The 23754-nt window shown below is 38.7% G+C and overlaps 1 long non-coding RNA gene across 1 annotated transcript; it reads left to right on the top strand.

Moving 5' to 3' along the window:
- The first annotated feature begins 5697 nt into the window (after positions 1-5697).
- On the top strand, positions 5698-23504 carry LOC138891756 (uncharacterized). Its single transcript, XR_011408078.1, has 5 exons — positions 5698-5806; positions 6402-6454; positions 6812-6880; positions 7076-7167; positions 21062-23504. It is a non-coding gene; the product is annotated as an uncharacterized lncRNA (long non-coding RNA).
- The last annotated feature ends 250 nt before the right edge of the window (positions 23505-23754 follow it).

Raw genomic sequence — 23754 nt, 5'->3', positions numbered from 1 at the left:
AATTTGGTTATATTTGAAAAAAGGTTTGAAAGTATAAGAACCATTAATATTGCTGGTTGGCAAAATCCCATTATCTTTGAAAGCAACTTTGACGTATTCTTGTGCTACATTAGATTCTCTTTCCTTTTCTTCTTTCGTTCTTTTTTTTTTCCCTCTTTAAAACGATAATAAGTAATATCATTAGTATTTCCTCCGCTTTTGTGGTATTTGATTCGATACAAAATTTAAGAAAGAAGGAAATTTTTTTAATATTTATGTCCTAAAACAAACAAAAAATATTTGTATGGCTATAATTTATCTCATTAAAGGCAAAGTAGGAACTTCAAAGTTAAATTATTTCTAAAAAACGAAGTATGATATTCTTTTTTAGACAGACTAAAAGTGAAAGCATGAGACATAAATTGAAATATATGGAGTAATAGAGTAAACTTCATTTAATCCCATTAATCTTTAGAGTTTAATAAATAATACCTTTTTCACCTATTAAATGAAACAATAAATTCCCTTTATTTAAAATTAAATTGTTATATGTATTTTCAAAATGTCAAAAATAACATTCAAGAGATAGGCTATTATACGTTTTTCTCAAAATAAAATTAACTAAGAAAAATACTCAATATTGTATAAAACTAACTAGATTTCATTTAATGATGCTAATATTATATAGCATAATATTTTTCCGGCTCTGATGACTACTTCCCTAACTGGCCATCTTGTCTGTTACTCAATGTTTTAATTCAATTTGTAGTCTCATGTAGTAGTAGTTGGCAACGATAAAAATTTATCTGCATCCAATTTTTATATAAGATAATTTTATTATATTATATATTAATCAGCTTATTGTAAACACCTCGTACAGATAAGTATGATAGAAATGACAATTGTGATTTTGTAGTATAGCGATAATTGATTTTGAGTTGACGTTGATTTTCGAAGGTATAGAATGATTAATACTTGATAGAGAGCTTTGAGTTTGGCTGCTTGTAAGAAACTTCATGTTTTTCTTTGTGTCTAAATTTTTTGGACGACTTGGTCAATGAATAATGAGAGTAAGGAATTATCAAGAATCGTGATGGAATGAATATGATTTCTCCATCTTTGCTCAAAGGTTTTAAGTTCGAATCCTTCAAAATTAAAAAAATTCTGATAGGTAACGCTGCCCCTTTAATAAGTCTTACATGACGCGAATCCGGATTAATTGGAGCGAGGAAATAACTAAAAAGAGAGGTCTTTGATTGTATTAAAATAAGAGATGCAAGATGTAATTGTAACCATTAGATACTATTTTTAGGTATGTTAGCATTTTTTTCGTTATTAACAAATATAATGATAACAAATATTTTTCTTAAGAAATCATATTAGCAAGATTATCAAATTATAACTAGAAGATAGAAATGAAAAAAAAGATAAATCAGTTCATCACAACTCTAAGCAACCAAAATTAAGAAATCGTCTTAAAGGTATTATCACATAAGACCCAATCGACAGACTAAGAAGGAAAACTTCAGATATTCGCCAAGTAAAAATTGACTTTGATATAATCTACCAATTAAGAAAAAAGGGACACCAATAATAAGGAAACTAATTGAAGAACACACTACAATGTTATATTTTTCTACTTAAAGAAGCATCATAACCACACAGAAAAAAAAAAAAAAAGAGAATTAGCGACAGACAGAATTTATAGCTAAACAAAAAAAATCCATTACTAATTCTATTTAGCGAAGAATTAATGATAAATTATTAAGAAATTCCGTTAGCGGCAAGCGATTTTGAACATATTAGCGACGAAATTCGATCCAACACATGTGTTAAAAATATTGCATTTGAGGTCATTGTTGTAAAATTCCGAACGCATAAAATTTAACTTTTGAATCCGACTTTGATAATATGGAATATCAATATAGAAGTCAAAGCTCGTCGCCTGACTTGACTAGTACGGTTTACATCTCCTATGTGCTTTGCGAGCTATTGCACTCCGAAGGATAGAGCCGGCGAATTTCCTTGGGAATTTTCCAAAAAAATATAGAAGTTGAACATAACCTTATATTTTAGCGAGAATTGAAGCCGAGGCCTCATGGTTGCAGAACTTAACCACCTTTGACTTTGTAGCTTGAAACATCAAAATAAATGAGAAACTAACTAATTAATAATCTAATAAAATTTTAATACCAAATTGTCTTTGTCAATTTTTCCTTAAAAATGATAAAATAATATTGTTGTATTGTCTATATGCATATGCATGCATACAATAAAAAAAATATTCAAAATTGATGAAAGGAAAATTCTTTATTTGGGCGGTGGACTTTGCCGAGAAAGTTGGCTTTTAGGTCAATGACAGGAGGATCCAGTTGGAGGATAATCTGTTCAATCTAATATCGGGAAAAATGTAGGGAAATTGTCATAAATACATAATTTATAAGAGTTAATTATATAAACTACAACTAATTTTGATATTACAAATTATGCAACTAAAAGCTCCAAAACAATAATTACTTACCCAAAAAGCTCCAAGACATAATAATTACTTACCTAATTATAAGTAGATTCCTTGTAATTGAGGATATCAAAAAGAGTAATTTTCAGAAACCACTATTGTTTAGTGGCTATTAACTTTCTATAGTTGTCATATATATAATTACTTCTTATAGCTACTATTCAGTTGTTACGGTAGTGTATTCACATGTATTCGCGCTGCAAAAAACGCCTAAAATCAGGGCAATCCAGTTGTACGCGCATGCATTCATATGTATTTGCACCATGTATTCATGAATACAACAGTAAAAAGCGCCTAAAATCAGGGCAGTCCAGTTGTATGCGCATGTATTCACATGTATTCGCGCCATGTATTCATGATTACAACAGAAAAAAATGCCTAAAATTAGGGCAGTCCAGCTATAGCGCATGTATTCGCGTTGCTGTATTCATGAATACAGTTGTACGTGCATGTATTCACATATATTCGCGTTATGTATTCATGAATACAGTAACGGCAATCCCTTAAAAATAGGTATGTTCAGTTGTCTAAGAGAGAGGAAAAACATAAATAACGTATTACATGCCTTATTTCATGCCTCAATGATAGTATGTACCATAAAATACTTTTTTTGCTATAAAATATAAAATGTAGCTATAGAAAATAATATTTTAAAATAATTTTAATTTATAATAAATAAGGTGTATACCTTTACCATAAGAGGTAAAATTTCCTATTAAAAATATAATAATGGACTCCATTTTGCAAGAAATTGGATCAGACAGAAGGAATTAACTGAAATGATGAATCAGCCCATATTTTGGATGGATTTCTCATAATATACTTATTGATTTCGACTCTGACAAGAACTTCAAAAGTTTTAATATTAGAGTTCATCCTTTATATAATATTATATTTACCAACAAGATCAGCTAAAAGATAATCACATGTAATTTTTTATAAAAAGTATACTAATATCCTGAAAAATAAGGCAAATAACCTACTACAATAAGTAATACATTATTAATGTAAAAAATTTTACACTGTCAACAAATAATTTAAATCGTAAAATGTATGTATTGTACACATTGTTACAAAGGAGTGATGGTACATTGATACTCTAGACTCATTGAAATCTTCTTTTAATTAATGATTCACTCTACTTGGCCATGTCGTCAAAATATTACAAATATAAAAATCTTTTCCCCAATTACTGAACTACAGTACTTTTTTACTATACTTGCACCTTGAATTCTATTTAGGAGTATGGACTTATGAATTAAATTGAAATCTTTAACACCAATTTCTTTAGAAACACAACTTCTTTCTGTTTTCGGGTCTTGGTCTGTTGAAATGTAAAAATGACGTCGATTTCAAACTGTAGAAACTTAACAGGTAATGAAATAATAAATGTAAGTGCATGGGTGAAAGTTGGAATTCCCAATGTTGGGAGGAGTTGAGTGTAAGTTTCTCAAATTGGTTTGGTGAAGAAGATGCCATTTTCTTCGGGTGGGAAATACAGCTCATAAATTCTAACGGCATTGCTTCTCCTTGTACTCATAAAATTCATAGTTAAATACTTCAATAAGTACTTGTGCTTAATTGGCATTCTTTAAGTTTTTTTTTTGGTAACTAATTTAATTGTATTAATCACCAATGTAAAGTATTTACAGAGCATGGCTAAGCCAACAAAGATAGGTATCTAAAATTGGAAACAAAAGAACTTTTCTACACAGTATTGTCACGTCCTTAGTCTTTGACTAAGTATACGTGCGGCACTTGACAACTCGCTCACGATTTTGCACAATTTGCTCACGTTCTTGCTATGCCAAGTCAACCTTACTACACTAAAAATCGCTAAGGGAATATTAGAACACATGAGAGTTGCCAAAAGAAACTTTTGTATTAGAGAGAACTTATTGTTTTGCTTGATGAGTTACAAATGAATAACCTCATTTATATACTAATTTCACAGGGGCTAGTGATAAATAATAATTATTACACAAGGCTCTTATTATTTACAAGTAAGTCCCTTCTCTAGAATATTCTACATAGTTAGAATCTTCTAAGGACTTTCCTAGCAATTCCATAGGTTTCTAAGGTCTTTCATGAAAAATCTTCATATTTCTCTATAACCTTCCCACATGTGATAGTCTATTTCATATGTAAGCTTCCATGTGACAAAAATATATGCCAAAGAGCACCTATGTGGCATGATGATGTGGCGGGTAAGCTTTCATGTGACAAAAATATATGCCAAAGAGCACCTATGTGGCATGATGATGTGGCGGGACATGACAGTATACTATCTACTCAGCTACAAAGATGTTTCAAAACAGACAATTCCTAAGTTTATGGACAATCCCAGAAGAGGCTCGTGAACAGCAGACATATGGCAATGTCCTCCCAGCACTTGCTTTTATGTTCAAATATCCTAATATTCCCCTCAATCCATATATGGTAACTCGTCTCTGCATACACCAATTTAAAGATTTGAGCCTTTTGAGATTTCCCTTTAGCACATTTGATGGTCCATCGGCTAAAGCCATCCCAGTTCATGGTATTCACCTCATGTATCCCTGTCCATTGCCACAATTTGTGCCAGATTCTCCTTGTATATTTCACATTGCACAAGTAAGTGGTATCGTGTCTCCTCTTGCATATGGCACAATGTACATTGTGTGTTGACATTCATACCCCATTTACTAAATCTTCAGCAGTTAAAACTCTTCCGTGCATCATCAACCACATTACAAACTTTGCTTTTGGGCGCGCTGCATTGTTGAACATACGTGTTACACCCTGTGCGTCCCAAGATGACGTAACGAATATGAGACTTGTTAATTATGATTTAAATAATTTTAAAGTCACAATGTGGCTATATATGATGTTTGGATAGAAAAAATGAAGTTTGGAAAAAATCGGATTAAAGTTGCGGAAAAACCAACTAAGAATTTGCCTTGTAACAGAGCTTTTTGAAAAATACATTTCGTGTGTTATATGAGGTATTTTTAGGACATATTATATACAAAATTGAAGGTCTTGGAATGTAGTTTATAACTCTCTTAATCGTACGTTCATACGACACCCGGATAAAAAGTTATAAGTATTGGAAGAAGGACCAATGCTAGGGTGCCAAGTAGCACCTTTTGACTTTTCAAACAAAATGGATATTTATATCCTTATCTCGTTTCTTTCTTCAATTTTCCAGAACACGCAACCAAATAAGACCTCTAACTTTACTCTTAAGCTCTCTGCAAGAGCTTCAAACAAGATTATCATCCCGGGCACGGAATCAAGAAACGATAACATTAAAATGATCCCTACGATGTAAGTATCGCTATATCGCCTCTTTTTTTGTAGTTTGAGTTTTGGAAGGTACTTTATAGTTAATAAAGCGTGTACTTTCTGTATTTAAGTGTTTAAATATCAAGGAAGGTTGATAAATTCGTTTCCTAATAGTTAGAACTCACGGAACGGTGATCAGAAGTCGTGAGTTCGAGTTATTCACTTATAGCGGATTGTTTTGTGGATTATTTTGTGTTGCTATTGGGCTGAATATTTTACTGTTGTTTTGTGGAGTTTTGGAGGAGTAAGGTTATGGAGAAACACCACATAAATACAGGGTGGTGGGCTGGTCGTTCGTCGTAATATTTTCGGGTCGTTTGACACTACTACGGTAGTCGTTTTGAGTATGAAGAGATTGGGGTGTGTTGGGATGCTTTGTAGTATTTTGTGGTGTATATAATGTTGGAAAATAATGTATACATGTTTATACTATTATTTTTGGTATTATCTTGAATTTGAAGAAAGTAAGGATTATAGGGGAGATGTTGCCAGTTTTAATACAAAATAAGCTTGTCGTTCGTTGTGCGATAGTTGTACCTTTCGTAACTTAATGATAGTATTATTGTTGTTGTTGTAGATTAAGGTACGAAGAGGAGAGTTCAACATGGTGATTGGAAAGATTGTGATAAGGTATGTTAAGGCTATCCCTTCTTTCCTTTTTGGCATGATCCATATGATGCAAGAAATGAGCAAGTATGCAACTTTCACAAATAATTCTATTCCTAGAAGTACTAGGGTTGCCTATGTTCTTGATTTCCCATATGTCCTACTATCATATCGTTTGTTCATGGGTCTTATGATATTCTGAGAGATCTTATTGACTTACTTCATTATGCATTGAATCTATTTATACATGTACATTGACCCATGACCAGATGGTGTTATATACGCGTATAGTATATGTATATGGGGTATGGGGAAAGGTTATGGCGTTATATACGCACCACCACCTGATCAGTTGGTATACGTTGATGATTTCGTCCACAGTGGCTGAGACGATATGATGGGATGCTCTCAGAGGCTTGTTGATGTTATGTACGCATATACCAATGCATGGTATGACATTTATACGCATATGCATGACATTATAAATTTTTCATGATTCACAGAGCTATTCAGAATTACAGGTTAAGTTCTTTATTCCATGTTTCTTTCATGTCTTTTATATACTACTTTCATGCCTTACATACTCGGTACTTTATTTGTACTGACGTCCCTTTTGACTGGGGACGCTGCGTTTCATGCCCGCAGGTCCCGATAGACAGGTTGAGAGTTCTCCTAGTAGGCTATCAGCTCAGCGGAAGGTGTTTGTGCACTCCACTTGTTCCGGAGTTGCCTATTTGGTCAGTATAATTTAAATATGTGTTTATTGGTATGGTGGGGCCTTGTCCCGACCTTTATGACGTGCATGTACTCTTAGAGGCTTGTAGACAAATGTCGCATATATGGATACTTGTATGATCTTATCGGCCTATGTTTTGACTATACGAATAATCATGTCGGCCTTATAGGCCCGTATGTCACATGTATGAGTTTTTATATCATGTTGGGTCGTCCTATGTCTAGTATTCCCTTATGTTTTATTTCCGTTATCTCATGACGGACCTTCTGGGCCACTTACCCATGACGGTATAATAAGAATGATATGTTACGTTGGTACTCGGTTGAGTTAGGCATCGGGTGCCCATCGCGACCCTACAGTTTGGGTCGTGACAATAAGACTCTTCCATTCAACTCTTGGGTAGACACCGAGCAGGTTAAAGTAAATATGCCTTATCAAACTCTTCTTTGCATTTTGTTCCCATTGCACATTCTCAATGTTTACTCTAGCTTCAAATATTTTCTTCACCATCCAGCATGCTTGTTGGGGTATTGGTGCACTAGCAAATTGTTGGCCTTTGATATAATATGTATGAATCTACCTGATCCACAATTTATCTTGTTTGTGAGCTAGGTCCCAGCATGTCTTGGCTATGGTTGCCTTGTTCCAAAGATGCATATTAGAGAGATTTAGTCCCCCCTGCTTTAGGTATACAGACCTTATCCCAAGCTAAGAGAGCCTTTCTTGTGATCACATTAGCTTTTGACTAAACATAGGATCGACATATGCTTTCAACTGTTTTAATCACCTTAGTAGGAATGATAAACAATTGTGCCCAGAAAGCTTGTATCCCAAAGAGCACACTTTGAACTAGTTGAATCCTTCCAGCATAAGAGAGTTTGTGTGAAGTCCATGATGAAATTCTTGTTGTCATTTTATCTATTAGGGGTTGCCACTGCATGATACTCATCTTCTTTGTAGTTAAGGGAACTCCAAGATATTTGAAAGGAAGATCACCACCACTGAAGCCTAATTAAAGTAGAATCTTTTGTTGTTCTGTTATTGTGACTACCCTAAAATATACTGCACTTTTGGTCAGATTTTCTTGCAATCCAGATACTATAGTGAACTGTGTAAATTTTTGATAGATTGCCTTCATTAATACTGCATCACCTCTAGCAAAGAGCAATAAGTCATCAGCAAAACACAGGTGTGTTATTCCTAGTTTAGAGCATCTAGGATGATATTTGAACTCCTTGTTTGTCCTAAGATCCTGTAAACTTATGCTCAGATACTCCATTACCACTGCAAATAGGAAGGGTGACATTGGATCACCCAATCTGAGTCCCTTGGCAGCATTGAAAGGTCTTGAGTGTTCACCATTAATTACAATAGGGTAATTCACAATCTGTATGCATTCCATAACCCAAGAAGTGAATAATTGAGGAAATCCCAAATCCTCTATAACTTGCTTTAAATAAGGCCACTCAACAGAATCATAAGCCTTCTAAAGATCAATCTTAATCATGCATCTGGGAAAGGTATGTTTCCTGGAATATGCTTTGACCAATTCATGTGCAAGGATGACATTGTCTGCAATCTTTCTTTCTAGGATAAATCTAGCATATGATCCACTTATAACAGTGGAGATAACAGCCTGCATTCTTTAAGTTTTCCTGGTACCACATGTACTCTTTTAAATTTAGAGCTCTCATCGGCGGCAACAGAGGAAAATCCAAAACTTGAAGTTAGTGAGTTTATAATAACGTGATCTTATTACATATATAGACTAGTGTACTTTCCTATCGTAGAAAAAAATAAGTCAACAGAAATTGTACAACACTGTTTTAGAGAGACCCGAAGAAAATATGTGACAATTGCAAAAATAATTTAAAAAAAAAAAAGAAAATAGTTCTATTTAAGTAGAATGAAAATATGACATGCAAAGAAATTTTGCTTAGCAAAATTCAGTTTTAAGAAGACTGAATTGGTCAAGGATTTTTTACAAGCGAGTTGCTTTGACTTTTTGTACACATTTGAATTCTATCAAAATAATTTCTTCTTCTATTTCGAAATTCAATGTAGACCATGAAACTAGATTTTAGTATATTTTAAGGATCTACCCAAATTACAATCCAGTTATTGATCATCTGTTATTTTCCCTTGATCAACTCAGCATTGCTTTGATACATTCCCAATTCACCCCCCCCCCCCCCACAACCCAACCAAACGTGGTTGCCCATAATCCTGACTCGCCAATAAACACTAGTTGTTATTATTTTAATTTCTATTACATAGGGATCAAAAAGACACTGGTGTAGTGAATCTTGCCTAGAAGGCCTGCTCCAATTATGTCGCCCGTATGATGTCTAGGCTCTTGGCCTCGGCATGTTGTGGCGCTTCTCGTCTTAGGATCATAATCCATGCGCACCCTGGGGGTTGTGTTGTCCATAGAGTTCCCTAACTGGTATGGATACCTAGCACACTCCTTTGAGTCATCCAGCCAGGCCCTTGAGGTTCTCCCTCTAGGTCGCTCATTTGATACGGCTTGGTGGCAACATGTATGGGGGAGGCAGGTTGAGCTTTCAACACCTATACCCCCCTTATATATGCTTAAAATTAAAAAGCCCAACTTCCCTGAGTAGACAGGTCTACGTTAGAGAATCAGAAGAGTCTTTTTCTCACCGGTTCCAAATGAAGTCACAACCTCAAAATGTGGGTTGTGACATCCTCCCACACCCATTCTGTCATCGTCCTCGATGACACATCAAGGCCTTCGACATCCCGGAGTCAGCCCCCTCAGGTATGTTCATCGCGGCTCCCTTTGTCATGTGGGTTAGACTTCCTTGAAGTCCTGCTCAAAAGGAGTCGTGCCTTATGCACTTCTCCCCTAAGTATCTTCCAAGCGTGCCTCTGCACTTCACCATATTTCGGTGTTCACTTGGAAAGTGCCTCCGCACTTGCACCATTTGGTGTCTAACTTTGTGGTTGGCCCATACTAGTCAACCACACCAAGACCCTTATGACCTTCATGTCCATCTGAAGCTTTTTCCTTAATGGTAAGCACATCAACGTGCTCTTTGGTGCAGCCCACGTAGAATTTTCACGCCCTCTGGCATAGCTCCTATAGTACAATTGCTACCATAGCCTTTTCCTTGCCATCATTACCTTTGAATATGTGTTTGCTTCTGCACTCACAATTACTTCCCAATGCCTCTACATAGGCGAACTCTCCCACACTCAATGTGGAGGATACTTCTTAGCACACACGTCCCACTTGGCATTTGGCCTGCTCTTGGGACGTACTTTTGGTGAGTACTACATTCTCAAAGTTATAGCATCGCCATATTCCCGAACAAAGCTCTTTGTTTTCCAACTGTCACTTCCTCAGCAAGTACCCAATATTCCCGGTAGTACGTCTGTACTCGCACTATAGTCAAGTACTCTTTTGGTCCTACTAGCACGACTTCCTAGTCCGGTTGTGCATCGCACTTGGACTTTCAACGGTCCCCGATCATTCGGCGCACTCCTTTCCAGAATGATGACATCTTCCAACTTGGAAATCTGCCCAATTCTGAAGCTTCACTATTTCTTCGAATTCGTCTCCTCACCTTGGCAATACCCTCAGGCAGTCTAAAAATCTATCCCGTAGGAAAGATACTCAACTTATGCGTTGCACGCCTCCGTGGCAAGATATTTGTTGTGATCATGCCCAAAGTTTATAGTCCATGGCTCCTACTCTTTGCAATATGGTTGCTCGTTCTGGCAAACATAGCCTTTTCTTGACCATCCGACTCATTGGCATATCACCACATTCAATAGAAGTCTAGACTTTCTTCGACCAGCAGTATCAGGTTCTCGATCTCTAGTGGCATATAAACATCAATCTCTGCTTTAACATGATCTCCGCACTGACATCCAAAATGCACTCGCCATCTTAACTCTTGCCTTGACATCATATCATGGCATAGTATGGCCTTAATCAGCTCTGATACTACGTCACATGACCGTTATCTGAGGGCTCTGTAAGGACAACAAGATTGCCTGACTACTACTCTTGTTGTAGTCCTAACCAATAAATAAGCACAATGTTGTGCTTGAACCAAGGCAATCACGCAAACTCAAAGGTTGGAAGATAATGAAATGAAAGACACACAAAGATTGGGAGGCCAAGGCCAATTTTCGGGTTTACTTCATATATAAAAGAAGGAAATACAAGTAAAGATATATGCCCTCTAACAAGGCATATATATGTCTATATATACAATGAATGTCCACAGGCAACTAGGTTGGCTGTGGACCCGTCCAAATGTGGTGCACTGCTTTATGTTGGCATCATGTGATCTCCATGAATGTGTTGGCAGCCCATGTGCCAATGGTCTTGTCCAGCTGATGTGCCCCAGTTCTTGCTGGCAGATAGTTGCCTCCATGATTGCCCAGACGGGCTATAGTCCTACACATCTATGCAGCACATGCCTTTGTTGGTAATGAGCTGCTTCCATGATTGTCCTGGCAGGATATAGTCCTGCCCAGTTGTGTTATATGTGACTTTGCTGGCAGAGTGTGGCCTCCATGTGGGGTCGGACAGCCTGTGGGATTGTTGCCTCCATGTTCTAAGACCTTCTGGTCTTTGGCAGCCAAGTTTGGCTCTGATTTCAGCCCTTTAGGCAGAAAATTTGGTCGGAAAATATGCGGGTCGGTGCACCCTCTCCCATTTCAAATGGCGACGACCGCGGTGCCACAATGGTTCAAGTAATCGTGAACTTGATCTTTGAACAGCCATAGCACCTCATATTTTTCCCACGATGCATCTTCTGGTGGTTGCCCCTTCAAACAGACAAGAAATTGGGCGCTTGAATTGCCCCAATCTACTCCTTGTACCACCTGATGGTTGATAATTGCCTCGACTTCCTTGTCGACGACTGAAGGAGTTACGAAAACATTTGGTCAGTTGAATTGCCTCCGGTCCATATCACCCTTGTCTCCACAAGGTGCCTCTGACGGATAGACATGCCCCGACCCAAGCAACTCTTCGGGTTGCTTCGTTGAATCCTCCAACTCTAGAGGTGCCATGTACGGACCCATGGCAGGTGGATTCACCATCGGTATGAAGTCCTTCTCCTTAAGGATTTGTTGTTCACAATGAGTCAAGGTTTCGTCCACCTTGACCTCCGTAGTCTCTATTCAGACTTCCAAAACCGTTGTTCCCTCTTCCTTGAAGCCTTTCACGATTTGCATCGTGGACAGTTGACTAACCACTTGCGACACCCGAATTGTCGGTACCACACATGGACCCCTCAGGTCATAAATGTAGATCTAGTTGAGATATGGGCAGATAAAGGCCTTCACTTCACCCCAATAGTCTAGCCCTAGTACCAGATCAAACACATCCAGGGAAGCGCCAAAGAAACTCACATTTCCCTGCCAATCTTCTAAGTTGAGCTGCACATTGCGGGTAACTCCTTTCACGTTGGTGGGTTTGGCGTTTACCGTCTTCAGTACGGAATTGCTAGAACCAAACGCAAGGCCAAGTGACTTAGCCTTTACTTCCGACACAAAGTTGTGTGTCGTGCCGGTGTCTACCATGATATGGACAGATTGTCCGTTCAATCTTGTATCCACGAACAAGTATCCTGGCTCTCTCGATCGGGGATCCTTTCCAATCACATTGTCACCCAACGAGTGAACTAGTTTGGCAATGTCATGCTTCCCTTGGGCAGCTGGCTTTAATATGAGCTATGCCCGACTGTTGTTGAACTACCTCTTCGTCCTGCTCGTCAGCTTGGATTTTCTTTTCCGTTAGCCTCCGCTCGGCTGCAATTAAGGCACCGAGTTTCTTCAAAGAAGGACAATCCTTGTAGCCATGACTAGGGTCCTTACAGATGTAACAACCATTGCGGGGACCAACTTCCTTCTTATTTTGGTTATACCGATCGCGCCAGTGAGACGCCTTGTTGCCTTCTTGTCTGGAATCGCGGTCTAGGGCAATAACTTGCTTGCCCTTGTCTCGATGTTCATGGTCTCCACTAGGTTGGAAGTTGGTGTCCCTTGCCTTTGTGGCTTCTATCCTATAATTATTTAAGGACTCAGCCACCGCGATAGCTTCATCGACGTCTTGGACTTGATGCCACTGCAATTCCTATTTGTCTAGTTCTGAAGGCCATCTATGAAAGTGAATAGCAAGTCATCGCTTGCCATGTTCGGAAATTGAAGGATGAGATTAGTGAATTCCTTCACATACTCACTAGTGGAAGTTGTTTGCTTGATCTCTCTCAACTTCCTACGTGCCTCATTGACAATATTTTGGGGGCAGAACTGGCGCTTAAGTTCGAACTTGAACTGTTCCCAGCTCTTGATGGAGCAAGTTCCCTTCTCCATGTCGGCTTTCTTCCTCCTCCACCAAAGTATAGCATTGTTGGCAAGATACATCGTTGCTGCCCAGATCTTGGCAGCCTCATCAACGATGCTAAGGTGCTCAAAGTAGTCTTCCATCTTCCAGATGAAGCTCTCTACATCTTGAGTATTTCGTTCACCCCTAAACTCCATCGGTTTTGGGCCCTCGATTTTGGTTTCACGCACTGTTACATGTTCAGTGCCACCGGATAGCCTTGCTGCCTACAGTTATTTCTTTAGGGCTTCAATTTCCCCGTGCAATACCGATACAGCCTCAGTCAGCTTAAGCTCAAGGTTGGTCAGTCCTTCCTTGTGCTCATCAATCACTTGATCTAATGTCTCTTTGACGTCTCCTAGACCATCTAGGGTAGTAGACTCAAGCGAGATAAAGTTGTGCTCAACAACTTGTATGTGCCGATTTAAAGCATCTAAACTAGCTTCGGTGAGATCCATTCTCATGCCTAAGAGATTTGAGGTAGAAGCCTCATAATCTTCACCACGGCCAACCTATTGTGGGGGTAGCTCAAGAACTGGTGCTTCACTTGTTATGGTTATGGCGGGATCTCGTGCTTTGCTCGTTCCTCTCTTCTTTGGTTTCGGTCTATTTGTTGGTGACTCATCTCTCCCACGAATGTTGTCTAAATTAACATTATCTCCATCAATTGTCATGGTCAATTAACCTCGCTTAGATACTAATTGTCACGGGATTTGGGATTCGGCCAGCTCTTGGGACGTACTCTTGGTAAGTACTATATTCGCAAAGTTATAGCATCGCCGTATTCCCGAACAAAGATCTTTGTTTTCCATCTGTCACTTCCTCAACAAGTACCCAATGTTCCCGGTAATACATTTGTACTCACCCTATAGTCACGTACTCTCTTGGTTCTGCTAGCACGGCTTCCCAGTCAGGTTGTGCATCGCACTTGGACTCACAACGGTCCCCGATCATTCGGCGTACTCTTTTCCAGAATGATAACTTCTTCCAACTTGGAAATCCGCCCAATTCTGAAGCTTCGTTATTTCTTCGAATTCGTCTCCTTACCTTGGCAATGCCCTCAGGCAGTCCAAAAGTCTATCCCGTAGGAAAGACACTCAACTGATGCGTTGCATGCATCCCTGGCAAGATATCTTTACTTGCATTTCCTTCTTTTATATATGAAGTAAACCCGAAAATTGGCCTTGGCCTCCCAATATTTGTGTGTCTTTCATTTCATTATCTTCCAACCTTTGAGTTTGCGTGATTGCCTTGGTTCAAGCACAACATTGTGCTTATTTATTGGTTAGGACTAAAGCAAGAGTAGTAGTCAAGCTATCTTGTTGTCCTCACGGAGCCCTCAGAAAATGGTCCCGTAACATAGTATCATAGCTGATTAAGGCCATACTATGCCATGACATGATGTCAAGTCAAGAGTTAATATGGAGAGTGCATTTTGGATGTCAGTGCGGAGATCATGTCAAAGTAGAGATTGATGTACATATGCCACTAGAGATCGATAACCTGATACTGCTGGTCGAAGAAAGTCTGGACTTCTATTGAATGTGGTGATATGCCGATGAGTCGGATGGTCAAGAAAAGGCTTTGTTTGCCAAAACGAGCAACCATATTGCAAAGAGTAGGAGACATGGACTATTAACTTTGGGCATGATCGCAGCAGAGATCTTGCTAAGGATGCATGCAACGCATAAGTTAAGTGTCTTTCCTACGGGATAGACTTTTGCACTGCCTCAGGGTATTACCAAGGTGAGGAGACTAATTCGAAGAAATAGCGAAGCTTCAGAATTGGGAGGATTTCCAAGTTGGAAGATGTCATCATTCTGGAATGGATTATGCCGAATTATCGGGGACTGTTGAGAGTCCAAGTGCAATGCACAACCGGACCGGAAAATCGTGCTAGCAAGACCAAGAGAGTACCTGACTATAGGGCGAGTACAAACGTACTACCAGGAACATTGGGTACTTGCTGAGGAAGTGACAATTGGAAAATAAAGAGCTTTGTTCGGGAATGCGGCAAGGCTGTAACTTTGAGAATGTAGTACTCACCAAGAGTACGTCCCAAGAGCTGGCCAAATGCCAAGTGGGACGTGTGTGCTAAGAAGTATCCTCCCCATTGAGTGTGGGAGGATCTGCCTATGTAGAGGCATTGGGGCGAAATTATGAGTCTGGAAGCAAACACATCTTCAAAGGTAATGAGGGTAAGGAAAAGACTATGGGAGCGATTATGCTACGGGAGCTATGCCAGAGGGCGTGAAAAGGCTATGGGGGCCGCGTGAAAGAGCACGTTGATGTGCTTACTATTGAGGTAAAAGCTTCAGACGAATATGAAGGCCGTGAGGGTCATGGTGTGGTTGACTAGTATGGGTCAACCACAAAGTTAGACACCAGAGGGTGCAAGAGCGGAGGCACTTTCCAAATGAACACCAAAAGGAGGTGAAGTGTAGAGGCACGCTTAGAAGATACTTGGGGGAGAAGTGCATGGGGCACGACTCCTTTTGAGCAGGACTCCGGGATGTCGTAGGCCTTGATGTGTCATCGAGGACGATGACATAATGAGTGTGGGAGGATGTCACAACCCGTATTTTGGGGTTGTGACTTCGTTCGGAACAAGTGAGAAAATGCTCTTCTGATTCTATGAACTTGGGCTTTTTAATTTTAAGCATATATAAGGGGGTATAGGTGTTGAAAGCTCAACCTGCCTCCCACATACGTGCTGCCACCAAGCCCTATCAAATGAGCGACCTTGAGGGGGAACCTCAAGGGCCTTCCTGGATGACTCAAAGGAGTGTCCTAGGTATCCATACAAGTTAGGGGATTCTATGGACGGCACGACGCCTTCGGGATAGCATTGGGAACTAAACGGGTGTCGGAGGCTTGATGTGTGGGACAGTATGCCCAGCGGGCTGCCGAAGTGTTGGATAGAGACCTACGTGCCGATTGGATACTTGATGCACCTATATTAGGGTCATCATGTGTCGACTTGTAAGCATGGCTTGGGTTCAGCCATACGAGCAAGGGTCTATTGGCCTAAACGTGCAGTTGTGGGGCTACACTGCACTATTCGGGATGGGAAGTGTGTCGCGAGGTCTATGTATGGGCATGCCACGAAAGACGCACATGACAATGGTCAAGGACTAAATTTTTCCTTACTCGGGCAAGGCACAAGCAGGGTGCGGTAGCACGAGGCAAGTGTCAATCTTGAGGATTGGGATGTGCACGCGAGAGCGATGCTTAGTTCTAGGCGAGGGACAAGACATGTCCTTAGCCAACCTCCAAGGCGCGCATGTATTATGATCCTAAGACAGAAGCGCCATAATATGTTGAGGCTAAGATCCTAGACATCATACGGGCAGCACAATTGGAGCAGGCCTTCTAGGCAAGCTTCACCACATGCACAAGATCGTGCTTGGAAAATCTGGGAAAGGAGATAGGCTGGCCTGCAGCGAAGGGAATTGTAGGCGTCGCACGGGCTATTCGGTGCCATTTCCGTCGGAACCCTCCAACATACAATATGTTGCTTTTCCCCTACTGATTCACCCTAATGCCCCTGCTCCGCAAATATTCCGCCACCAAATCGGAGGCCCCATGATTACTGAAAACACTCATCTTGGTGATAATCCACTAAAGTATGCACCTGTTATTGGAAGTGTCGTCAGTATTTCAAAGAAGAAGGTTCATTTCAAGCACAGACCATATGAAATTTTATCACGAAGGGCGGTGGTCAGTTTCACAAAAGAAGAACATAAGATTTTGGCAAAGACTTGTCGTCTAACTATTGTGAGAAAATTCTCTAGAACCAGACCAACCATTGAAAGAATTCGTTCTGAGTTTATTAGAACGATTCCGCTTAAAGGTGTTGTCAAAATAGGTGCGTATAATCTGAAGAATGTTTTCATTGATTTTGATTTTGAAGAGGATCACAAAAGTGTCTATGCTAGGGACTTCATCCGAATTGGTGGTATGCAAATGAAGCTACAAAAATAGAAAATCGATTTCAAGCCAGATATTGAAACTACTATGGCACCAGTTTGGATTAATCTTCCTGGTTTACAGTGGCATTTCTTTGAATGGGTAGCTCTTTGTCTAATTGTCGAACCAATTGGCATCCCAATTATTTGTGACAAGGCGACTATATAAAAAATGAGGCCTACCACTGCTAAATTCAAAGTCGAAATTGATATAACAAAGCCTTTTCTCAAGAAAGTATTGATTGATATCCTTAATGAATCAAGTCAAAAGGAGACTATAGTTCAGAAGGTGGAATATGAAACCATTCCAAAATACTGTAACCATTGCAAGATGCAGGGACATAGTGATCTCAAGTGTGGTATATTGCATCCTGAATTAAGACAATCTACTGGAAAAAAATAGAGAAAAAGTTAATATAAACTCTGTTGCTAATAACATTTCTATTGATGCTACAAGTGGAGGAAACATTGGTAAGTTGATAGTGGGTAGTAAGGCAGAAAGCGGTGAAATTAACAAGGAGCAAGATACCTCGACTATGGAGGTGGAGATCAAAGATGAAGAAGGATGGACCACTGTAGGCAAAAATAATGGGAGGAAGAAGTGCAGAAATAGTAACAAAAATCTTCTTCTTTCAAAGGAGCTAGAAGAAATTCAAAATCCTCCAAAAAAAATACATAATGGGTCATCTGAAAATAATGTTACTAATCCAGAATCCCAAGGGAAAGAACAAATTTCGACTACTGATATAATCATGCAACCCCGGGCACCTACGGAAGAAGTAATAAGCTCGAATGGTCAAATGAAATGCACTTCTACCAAGAAGGTCAGAAGGCATAGGAAGTCCTCCTTTGAGAAAGTGGTTCCTCCTTATGAGAAAAAGAAGAAGCAGTCTGGAAGTGAAAAGTACAAGAGTAAAATCAGTGGTTCAAAAAACTTGTCTATACAAGCTTCCTCCATGATTGTGAGGCCTCCAGAAGATCTGGATAGGAACCAAGGTGTACCTAATAACACGGAAGGTTACAATTCGACTGTTTTCATTGGTGATTCCTCTAGAATTAGAGCTGAGGAGCATTGTAAGTTTAATGATGTAAATATGGAGAATGCATGTATTAAGTTTGGTTCACATCTTGATGAAAATGAAGTAGATGAATACTCCCACTTTGAATCTGAATTGTAAGAAGAGGTGGAAGAGACTCAGTTCCAAAAGGTGCAAGCTTCCTTATCTAAAAATGAAGTCGATGTCATAGTCAAAAATTGCATGGAAGTAGATCCTGGAGCTGACTTGAATATAACTCAAGAGCATAACAGGATTGATGAGGTCAACAATCTATCTCTTAGGGGTCTAGAAAGAGGAAAGACTGGTTGGTCCAACTCTCAAAAGACTATCTCTATCAAAACTCAAAACATAGTTCCCTGCACAAATGTTTCCAATGATTGACACTCTTTTGTGGAATATAAGGAGTATTAGAACTCAAAGTGCCTTTGAGCGACTCAAAACTCTCAAAGACCAATATAAAATCTCCCTCACTTGCCTGCAAGAACCTAAAGGGAGAGTGGGTTATATGAACTATTACATGAGACAACTCAATATGAATGGATACTACTCAAATGTTAACAATAAAATTTGGGTCTTTTGGTCTAGTGATTTTGTTGTTGATATTGTTAAAGACACTGATCAACTAGTGATTTGCAAAATATCTCATATTTGTACAAATACTCAATTCCACTGTTCATTTGTTTATGCTAAATGTAGGACAAATTTGAGGAAGGATCTTTGGACTAGCCTTCTCAATCTATCCAACACTCTTACAGGTCCTTGGGCTATGATGGGTGATTTTAATGTTATCACAGCTCCATAGGAAAAAATAGGAGGCAATTATTATAGGATCGACAAGAGTTTTGACTTCCTAGAATGCCTAAGGGAATGTGGTATGCAGGATGCATGGTATCTTGGCAATGTGATTACATGGTGTAATAACGGGGGAGCTCCCAATACTATATGGAAGAGATTGGATAGGATGGTTTATAACTCACAATGGTATGAATTGTATGGTAGGACTAATGTTACCCACCTTGCTAATGCATGTTCTGATCATATGCCATTTCTTATCCAATTAAGCTATATTGAAGAGGTTAATGTAAGGTACTTTAAATTTCTCACTTTCTGGACGGATCATGAGGATTTCTCTAATGTCGTCAAAAGTATATGGGAAGAGGATATCCAAGGTAATCCTCTCTGGTCCTTACACCAGAAGCTTAAAAAGACTGCCTCCAAACTCAGTTCCTGATAAAGAGAAGCTTATGGAGACATTCATGAAGAACCTATAAGACTCAAGCGAAAAATTTCTATCCTTGAAATGGTTCTAATGAATGATAACAACGAGAGCAATAGAACCAAGTTGTACAAATCAAAGGCTGAATATATTAGTTATCTCAAAATTCAGGATTTTATCTTGAGACAGAAAGCTAGAGTAAATGACTCTCTGAAGGTGATTCTAATACTTCTTACTTTCACAGTGTGATCAAGGATAAAAGAAGGTAACTGGGCATCAACAAGATTCAGAATGAACATTTCCGATGGGTGGAAGGAACTAAAGAAGTCTCTGAAGGTGCATCGAGATATTTCCAGGGAATGTTTAGTTAGAAACCTGAGTATAATGACTACTCTGAATTGAATATTATTGACCCAGTTGTTTCAGAGGATATTAATAAAAAATTGATTGTTTTTCCCACGGAGGAAGAGCTGAAAACAAGTGTTTTCTCTATGGACTTAGATAGTTCTCCTGGCCCTGATGGATTCACTACTAAATTCTTCTTATCTTGTTGGTCTATTATTTCCCATGATATTATCTAGTATTCTGAATCTATTTTTTGTGGTGCTAACATTCCTAAGTGATTTACTCATACTTGCATAGTTATGCTTCCTAAAGTACCTTCTTCCCAATATTTTAATGATATTAGAACTATTAGTCTTTGCAATGTGATAAGTACGATTTTTGCTAAACTCCTTAACTCTAGACTAAGTTTCATTTTACCTCACTTGATAAGTTGTAATCAAAGTAATTTTGTAAAGGGCAGATCTATCGGTGAAATTATCTTACTCGTCCAGGAAATCATTCAAGATATAGGGAAGCCAAATAAGGAAGGAAATGTTGCTTTAAAATTAGATATGGCCAAGGCATATGATAGGGTGTCATGGCCATATCTTTGTATCCTTATGAGAAAACTTGGATTCTGTGAAATTCGGATTGACATAATCTTTATACACATTTCGAGTAATTGGTATTCCCTTATTGTCAATGGTACTAGACAAGCCTTCTTCAAGTCTGAAAGAGGGTTAAGACAAGGAGACCCTATCTCCCCTTCTCTTTTTGTTATTTGTGCTGAATTTCTTTAAATATATATATATATATATATATATATATATATATATATATATATATATATATATATATATATATACAACTACTCTTGAGGAGTTCAAAAGCCTTCACATGAACAGAAATGGTCCTTTAATAAATCATCGTGCCTTTGCTGATGATGTCATTCTTTTTTCTAGTGGTTGCAGGAACTCTTTGCTGATGTTGATGGAAGCATTATCAGTGTATCAAAAGGTCTCAGGACAACTAGTCAACAAGTCAAAGTCTTGCTTTATTCTAGCCCCTAATGTACAGGTGGGGGAAATTTCAAGGGTGAAAAATATTACTGAGATGGAACACAAAAGTCTTCCTATCAAATACCTGGGTTGCCCTTTGTATGTTGGAAGGAAGAAGAATTCTATTTTCTCTGAGATTATCACCAGGATCCTGAATCAGATCTCAGGGTGGCATTCCAAGTTTTTGTCCTCTGGGGTAGAGCGGCATTAAGTAGACATGTCTTAATAGCATTGCCTACATATCTACTAGATATTTTTAATCTTCCGAAGGGTGTTCTCAACCAAATAGAGACGATGATTACCAGGTTTTTTGGGGGAGGGTCGGCTGAGAAGAAAAGAAATCATTGGGCTTCCTGGGATAACCTGTGTTTTCCATATGAGGAATGGGTGCCAAATTCAGGAAACTTAATGACATATGCAATGCATTCACTGCAAAGCAGTGGTTGAACTTTAGAACCGGTCAATCATTATGGAATAGGTTCCTAATGGCCAAATATTGTCAGAGAGTTCATCCACTTATAAAACAATGGTACTCTGGGAAATCACAATCATGGAATGCAATGTGCAAAATTAAAAAGCTTGTGGATAAGCAAATTCTATGGAAAACTAGCTGTGGAAATATTGCTTTCTGGTTTGACAATTAGTCTGAGTTAGGTCCATTATACAACTTTCTTCCGGAAGGTTACAAACCTAAGAATATTACTCTCTCTAGTATATTGCTTAGTAATCACATAAACTGGAGAGAATTAGATCTTTTGCTTCCGCAACATGTGGTGGATAAAGTGAATACTTTTTCGATATCATTAAAATTCACAATTCTTGATAGTCCAGTTTGGACAACGGATAATAGTGGTTCTTCTTGAGTTGCTTCAGCTTGGCAATTATTTAGAAAGAAGTAGCATAAGTCATGAATTTATACTATGAATTGGCAGAAATGTGTCCCATTCAAGATGAGTTTTATTGTATGGAGAGCTCTGAGAGATAAGATTTCCACATATGCTAAAGTAGCTAAGATGGGCATCCCTACTTCCTCCAGCTGTTGTTGTTATAGATTTTCAAGTTTAGAAACTATTGACCATCTTTTCTGCAGTGGCCTCTTTGCGCGGGAGCTATGGAGAATCTTGTGTGTTCCATTTGGCATTGCATATTCAAACATCTCTTTCCGACAACTTATGATCAACTGGTGGAGATGTAAAGTCACAAATCATGTCCATGCATTCATTGTTAAATGCCTGCCTATTATCACATCTTGGGAGATTTGGAGAGCTAGATGTAGCATCAAGTATGACTCTACCACGACTAATGTGAGAATAACAATTTCTCTGATTGTTTTCTCAATGTCCCAACTTGTCAATCTTCAATTCCAGCAAATTCAGTTGGTTCCCAACTGGAAGGAGATCAGTCAGCTTTTGAGAAGTACTATCCATTTTGAGAAATCCATTATTGTTAAATGGATTAAACCGAAGTCATCATATGTTATATTAAATTCTGATGGTAGTTGCAAAGAGGGAAAGTGTGGAGCTGGAGGTGTGATAAGGGATAAAGAGAGTTGCCTTGTCTTTGCCTACTCTTTAGTACTTGGTTCAGGAACTAGCAACTGGGCAGAAGCAGTTGCTCTTCACTACATCATTAAATGGTGTCTATTTAATGGTTATCATCTTTTTTTAAAACTCCTCCCAAATTAGGAGGATCTATAGTGTTTCCACACTTCTCCTCCAGCGTGACTCGAACTCAGGACCTAACGGTCGTGGGTGGAGGTGTTTTTACCAACTGAGCAAGCCTCACTTGTCTAATGATTATCATTTTATTAGTGCTGAAAGCGACTCTAAATTATTAATGGATTGTGTTAATGGTCGTAATACAATTCCCTGGAATATTGCAAGGAGGTAGAAGAACTTAAAAAGTTCATGGATTAGTCGAGATTCTCTCTTAATCACTGTTATAGAGAGGGAAATCAAGTTGCAGACAAGCTTGCATTCATCAGTCACTCTATCCCTCATTCCCAACTGTTTCGAGTGTTTTCTGACGTTCCCCCTCAAGTCAAGGGCCTCATGAACATGGATAGATGGGACTTGCCGGTATTTCGAAGGACTAGACTAAACTGCATTACCTTTGATCCTCCTTGACCATGCAGTCTTTAACAATAGGGATAGACTTCATGGTAGTACTTTTTTTGCATAGGCTGGATCTACTTCTTCCAGGCACATAACTTGTGTTATATTTCTCATATGTATTTACTTCTCATTTGTAAAAGTTGGCATCTGCTGTCATACAATGGTGATCTAGGGAGTTAGCTAGTTTATTTATACTCCCTCAACTCAATGTATCTTTTTTGGAGATGAATAAAATGCGAAGTTTATTTTTAAAAAGCAGGATTATTATCGAGGAGATTCAAAAATAAAAAAATGGCCACATGAAAGTCAAGAGAATTTAATATCTAATATATATACATAAAAAATATTTAACCCTACATGTACAGTATAACATTCTAGCGAAAGAACTTCGAATGTATTCTCTTTTGCCCCTCCCCGCCCGTAGGAAGGGAAAGGGAAAATAAGGTCATGTCAACTAAACCTACGGTTATTGAAAGTCTTTCA

The sequence above is a fragment of the Nicotiana tomentosiformis genome, chromosome 5 (genome assembly GCF_000390325.3).
Source record: "Nicotiana tomentosiformis chromosome 5, ASM39032v3, whole genome shotgun sequence".
Classification (NCBI taxonomy): Eukaryota; Viridiplantae; Streptophyta; class Magnoliopsida; order Solanales; family Solanaceae; genus Nicotiana; species Nicotiana tomentosiformis.
Note: the sequence above shows the minus strand (reverse complement) of the source record. Positions and strands in the feature narration are given on the sequence as shown.